Below are 7,445 nucleotides of genomic sequence, written 5' to 3'. Positions count from 1 at the left end.
CCTGCTTCTCAAAATCCTTATCCCTAGGATAGAGGCAGCTTCTCCAAGGTCCTTCACAACGAAACAATTCCCAAGCCAGGACTTTAGTTCCTACAGGGTTGGGATGTCATTTCCTATAAGTTGTATGTCCTCCACATACAGTACCAAAAAGCTGACTATAGTCCCACTAGCCTTGATATAGACACAAGATTCATCTTCACTCCTTGAAAAGCCAAATGCTTTGACTTTCTCATCGAAGCAAAGATTCCATCTATGAGGTGCCTGTTTCAATCCATAAATGGATTTCTCGAGCTTACACACTCTATTGGGGTACGCTGTACTGAAAAAACCTTTGGCTGAACCATGTAAACATCTTCAGCCAACTTTCCATTAAAGAAAGCGGTTTTGACTTTACGATGTCTTCTTAGAACATTGAGAATCTTGACTAAATTCAAGGCTAAAGCTTAGACCAGAGAATTTCCTTACTTTCCCTTATACTTTTTCCTTTTTCAGTGATTTTATCTCATTTGTCTCTTTCTATTGTATCATTTTCTGTTGCTTATTTGTTTCATTGTCTTTTTTAGTAGTTTCATCTCCAACTACCTTCTTCTCTATTTTTTTTTTACTTTCCATTCCATATTTAACACTTGAATCTTCTATCAATTTTTTCTCAATATTGTTTTGTTCTCCCACTGCCTTCAAATAGCATTGATGTACTCTGGATTATACCAATACTCTAATTAATCCGGATTAACATTTGGAACACGAAAAATAATTTTCACCCATATAATATAAAAATCATAAATGAACATAAAGTAAAAATATTTATAGAAAAGAATCATGTTACACTCAATCATATATGAATACACAGTCTTTATAAACTAGTTACCTCCATTTTTTTTAACACTCTTCTACCCTCTCCCAAATCCTTATCAATTCATCACCTTCACTTTCTACCACAACTTCTCCACACTTCTTTCATTTATAACTTTAAATATCGCCTTTAGCAAAACCTTTCACCGAAGTTGGATCAATTAATTCGTCTTCTTTCTTTTATTCTCTAATAATTTTATCAACTGTATCATCTAAAAATTCTTCTTTATTTTTATCATCATCACCCAAATTTACAGTCCCTAATTTATTTAAAACACAAGTGAATAACCTATGTAATATGTTCATAAATATTTTATGTATACACAAAACATATACAAAAACTTGCCTTTATCAATGTTATTGTTCTTATAGCAAGTCGAATTGTCATTCAAATCATCTTCAACTGCTTCCTAATTTATACAACTCTCAACCAAGTTCTTAGTACCTATAATCTTCAAAATACAAAAATAAACTCATATGATTAAACTATATATAACAAAGCCACATGTTTACTTCCATCCAAATCATTAAGAAAATTTTCAACAATTTGGTCATACATGAATTGGCTAAAAGTTACATCTTCATGGTTATCAATTAGACCAACACTCTAGCAACATTTTCAACAACCGAATTTAGATTCATGTCCTGTTCATCATTGAATCCACTTCCATTTCCTTGTCTATCATCTTTATTACCAAAACTTCACTTATCAATATCAACATTTTTATCATCATCATTCTAACTGAATATATCATTATTTTAACCAATCTGGTTCCGATGTGCATCATAATTAACATCATCTTCAACACCATCAACTTTACCTTGATCATCATTTTTATCAATCTGGTTCTCAAATGCGACATGATTTCCATCCCCTTCACCACCACCACCTTTCCCTTGATCATCATTTTCATCATCATTTAGAAAATCATTTCCACAATCTTGACCATCATCTGCATCATCAATTACTTATGTGTGCTCTTCTTCGTTATTAAATTGAACAAAAGAAGGTGTCAAAATCCGTTGTTCAGATTCTCATGAATCAAAAATGAAATTGTAACTTCCTGTGCTTCAATTTTCAACTGAAAACAGTAATTTCTGATGTTTTAAATTTTGACTTTCCAGAGAATTTAACACTCTATCACTATTTTTACAACAACCTCCATTCTCAAATTCTCAATTTTCAGATAGATGTCAGAAATTGTAGTTCACACTAATGCGTAAGAAAAGGATACATTAAAATGAATACTTAATCAAAAGAATCATATACGAATACACTAATGAAATCATAAATGAATACAAAGAAAATTAACTACACAAAACTAAGTTTAACAACATCAAATTCTTCTTCATCCTCATAAGATAATTCCTCATCGCCATCATATTTTTCCTAATCGCTATCAGATTCCTCCTCATCAAACTTAAATTGTTGACATTGTTATTCAATATATGGTTCATTAATCTCTCCACAACTGAATCCTCTATCCTCTTGTAAAATAACCTCAAGAAACCTGATCTTTTCTAATGTCCAATAAAAAATTGTTTGATGTTTACATGTCACATTTAAATGAAAATACTTGAAGCTATCCACATAAAACAACTACAAAAGATATATATATATATATATATATATATATATATATATATATATATATATATATATAGATATATATATAAATATATATATATATATATATATATATATATATATATATATATATAAGTTAACTTTTAAAAAATACATACTTATGTAACCTAATGTAGGATTAATAATTAATATACGTTTAATCAGAATATGATTATGAAATACCCGTATTCATGCCATTTCTGGGCCACGGTCCGGAAGTCAATTGTGTAAGGCTTTAGGCCTTAAGGAGGCAAAGTTTATTCCTTATGGAAGGAGGTAATGTTAGTTAAGAGATTTTACCCTTGACTTGTGATTTAGGCCAAAAGGTAGAAAGGTAAAAGTCATGGGCCGGGTTCTTGCGTAAAATATGGATTTTTGTGAAAGAAGTTTTTATTCCAAGATATTTATATAATATTGTAGAGCTCTTCAATACCATTCCGTGGATATAAAGAATGTCAAAAACAGATTTGGAATGAAGAAGTTATGGTCGTTTGAAGTTCGGATGATTTCTGGGTCAGCCGCGTATGCTGGGCGTAAATTGAGTACGTTGGGCGTACTGAGTATGCCTGAGTACGCTAGGAATATATGATCAGTTCCCAAACCCTATTTACATGGTTTGAGCCATATTTAAGCTCATTAAATTCCCCAAACCCACTCCATTCTAAGCTTCCACCTCTCCAATACCCTCTCGTGAAACCTAAACCCTAGATTGAGCCTTGTAAGCATGAAAACGGTGTTTTCAAGTTCTTTGGAGTGTTCTTGGTGCACCTTGGAGAAGAAGGAACTCATGGAGGAAGTGTTGTTTCCAATGGAGCTTGTAGATCCATACTTTGTTCACCTTGATCTTTCTTCTGGAGGTATGAAGTTTAGATCTTAATGATGATATTGTAAGATCTAGCTAGTTTTGAGTGTTATGAACTTTTGGTCACTTTTAATGCATAAAGTATAGATATTGAAAGTTTGTGACCTTGTTATGGATAAAGTTGGAAACTTTATCCATCCAAACATCATTTTGATTTATATATGAAGATTTGAGACTTAGACTTAATGGAATATGTTGAAAAGATGCAATTTTTGGTCCCTTTGAGACTAAAAGACTAAATCTTGTTTGTTGGGACCATTCTAATGCAAAAAGTTGGCAACTTTATCCATTATGAAGATATTATGAACCATAAAAATATGATCTTTATTGTTGTATGCAACCCATGCATGTGTTAGATGGCATTAATAGGTTAAGAACATAAGGTTTTGGAAATTAAGCCCTTAATGGCCATGCTAGAGCATAAAGTACGAATCTTTATGGTCAAGGACATCATTTTGGGCTTGGATCTCGAAAATAAGCTTAAGGGCTTAAGGATTATGTTGTTAATGAGTTGGGTTGGCAACCAACTGCGTACGTTGGGCGTAAAAGGCGTACGTTGTGTGTATATGGTCAACAGGCTCATGCCTGGTCAACCAACATGGACACTGGTCATACAGCTAAGTACGCTGGGTGTACTCAGATGGGTTGAATCGGTTGACTTTTTTGGTATTTTGACTTTTCCCTAATTTTGACCGAGTTTGACTAAGGGGTATCTTGGATTCTGTTTGAGAATTGGTCATTTGGATGGATAAGTGACAGTTAGAGTTAAGATTCAGAGTTAGGACCTCATTAGCTATTGATCAGATCAAGAGGTGAGTTTTCCTCACTGTATTCATGGGTCGAAGGCACCATTGCTGACCCACTCTGTTATGTATCCTGGTATATAGGATGTTAGCATGTAGTAGTGATCTATAAATATGTTATCTGTTTACCTATTGACCGGTTATTTGTTTATTTATTATGCATATGTCGACATGTTACAGTATATGGTGAGACTGAATTGCTTTGTTCGTTAGTCAACAGACCGGAGGTATTCCAGTCCGAGGCTGATTGGACCCGACATGTTTTGGTATTCCAGACCGAGGCCGATTGGAACAAACATGCTTATGATACGATGGTTTTCCATCCATAGGATGATTAGGCCCATCATAGATATGCCTATTATTCCAGCCTAAGGTTGATTTGGTCAGGCGTGAGTGTTTGTGTATATTATCTGTTTCTATGTTGGTACTTAAGGGGAAACTCACTAAGCTCGTTCATACATCTTTAGTTTATTGTTTCAGGTACTTTAGAGGACCATGGCAAGGCAAAGGCGTGGCCGTACACATCTATGGTTTTAAAATTGATTGGATCTTAGGAGACACTGATTTTAAATAACGTTTTGGAAACAATGGTTTTATAAACACTTCGTTTAGTAAATGGTTTGTTTTGAAAATTTTAAATTTGTTGTGATTTTTGGGATGTTTTAAGTTGGTATCAAAGCCTTAGTTTATGCGAATTGGAAAGGTGTTTTATAAAAATGATTTTCAAAAATTGTTTTGAAAATAATAAAGGATGAGATGTGTACGATCAGTCGGAGCCAGTAAGTAGACCCCAAATTACCACACTGTTTTTTGACATTGTGATATATTAGAACGGCATGCCAGTGATAGGATTGGGATTTTTAGGAATTGCATGGTAGAATTGCCTGATTATATAATGCTTGATAGCTTAATTAGGGTTCTTTCTTATATGAAATTGACATTATTACTGTAGTTGCTTGGTGTGTACATCATAGTTGTACATCACAAAGACTCTATGGTCTGAGAATGTTTGATTTAGCTTTAATTTATATTCCTGTCTGATTAAGGGCTTAGGGTTGAGTCAAGTATTCGTCTGTCTATGGGATCCAACATTATGTATGATTAGCATGCACAAGTTGCTGTGGGGTTGGTGGATGTTTCATGAGTATGTGTAGTTCATGGGCGGTCAGCATAAGAATTATTAACCACCCTTGAGAGAGTGAGGTCAGGATAAATGTGTATTCGAGATGTTGGGATTTAGACATCGCGAATTTCATATGAAGATCTGTCTGATTTTATTACGTCTTAGTGACAGTCGACTCCGTTGCTCCAATGCTACTTACTTTGTAGTTTGTGGGACTCACATTGATGTGAGCTAACTATCAAATGAATACATTAAATTACATGCTATGAAGGTTAAATAATCTTAGAGTCAAGGATTTGGGTGTATTTTGTAGCTCTTGTCTTCGTCCAACCTTTGTAGTGTTGAGTCCTTTAGTCGAAAGATTATTTAAGCTTTGTTGTATGTAATTGTATTCATGAAATGGTTAGCTAAAATTAGTAGGGGTCCTTCATCAGTTGATGTCAGAGGAGGTAGGGAGTCCTAGGAGAACCTAGGAAGTATTTTAGTGTGGTTGTTGCACTCTTGAGCAAGTATTGGGAGTATTATTATGAGTATGTGAATTAGAGAACCCGAGATGATTCTTGAGGAAAGTGTGGAAGGTAGTATTAGGCTAGTACTACAAGAAGCACAGGATCCATACTCGAATCAAGGAAAACTTCAGGGATTCTAAGGGTTAATCAGGAAGATAGCATAGTTTGATACCATGATTCGTGGTAGTGGCTCTATATATGCTGACCTTTTGGTTATGGTGGTTCACGCATGAGTATGGATTTGGTAGTTCTTTTGGGCCTCAGCGGCAATGTCAGTTTGGGTTTGAATGATGAAGACCTTGGTGTGTTTGTTGGTTTTGAGGTTTCAAAGGCCTTACTCGAGGTCATGCCTTTGAGTCGCGAGACTCAAGAAGGAAATGATTATTATGATCGGTTTAAGGATTTCAGCTGGCAGGTGAGTGGTTGACAGATGGGTTGGAGTGTCGCTATCTATGGAGAGGGTTACATCTTGACAGTTTTCCCAGAAGGAGTGAGCTATATTGTGTCTTGTAGAGTTGAGATGTAAACCCAGCATGGGGCTAGTTGGTTGCAATGTTTGACAATAGTATGGAAACGTGGGAATACATAGGAGGATTAATGTGGTATGGATGCATAGTCATGCGATCAAGGGTTTGTTCTCCTTTGATATAGACAGGTCAGGTACTAGGATTGATAGTTGGGATTTGCAGACAATAAATGTTTATTTTGGATAGCAAAATTGGTGTTTTGCTTATGTCTTTCCATGAAATCCTTAAAGTTAAAGGTGGTTATGATTAGAAAATTTTTAAGGTCTTCATCTGAGGTTCAGAATTTCTTAGGGTTTCCTTGACCCTTATTTGGAAGATCATCCTATGTGTGTTATACATTCCAAGAGTCAGGGAGGGTTTGTACCAGGTCGAGTTGGTTTGAGAGATGGTTTGGTTTGAAACACTAGTGGGTGGTAGTTTGAACGCTAAGTGGGGAAGAAATGGGTATTCTGCTTGGTGGATCATCAATTTGTTCGAGTTTATGATGTTGGAAGAATGGCTCATAGGGATCTACGGTGCGGGTATGTAGGATCTTGGTCCAAGATTTGGTCAAGTAAGGTGTGTAGACTAAGTGGCTATCGAATGTACGTATTCAAGAGATCTATAAGTCGTCTCTTTGCAGAAAGAAGTTGGTCAAGGAGCTCGTTGCATCCATTGGTTCCTTTTCGGATGCCAATGAATAGATAAGGAGCCACTAGGATCACTCACGTTGAGTATCGGTTACTGAGGGAATTGTCAGCTCGTTGGATGGATTTCTATTTATAGTCTAGCTTGGGGAGATGGCGATTTGGAAATCAGTTTTAGAGTTAGGTACATTTAGCTTTGTATGGGTTTTTGTTCATGGGATTTTGTGTCAACGCGTCCTCAACCATTGGTCGTTTCGTTCATCATCAAGTTGCGGTTCTCCGAAAGTGTCAAGTTGTGATAGTTGAAGTTCAATATATGTGCTAGCCCATCATCAAGCACAATATGTTTTCTGTTTCTTTGGCCTCTGATCATGTTTACCCTCAATTGTGGTGTGGAAATTTTGTTCATAGCAGGCTCAAGTTTGGTAGCATTCGAGATCACCTTGGGAGTCTTCTCGAGCTAGTTATATATTGGTGGACTCTGTTCAGTTTCAATCAAGTATGGGATCTTGTTTC

The sequence above is a fragment of the Lactuca sativa genome, chromosome 5 (genome assembly GCF_002870075.4).
Source record: "Lactuca sativa cultivar Salinas chromosome 5, Lsat_Salinas_v11, whole genome shotgun sequence".
Lineage (NCBI taxonomy): Eukaryota > Viridiplantae > Streptophyta > Magnoliopsida > Asterales > Asteraceae > Lactuca > Lactuca sativa.
The sequence above is the reverse complement of the archived record's forward strand: the minus strand, read 5'-3'. Positions refer to the sequence as shown.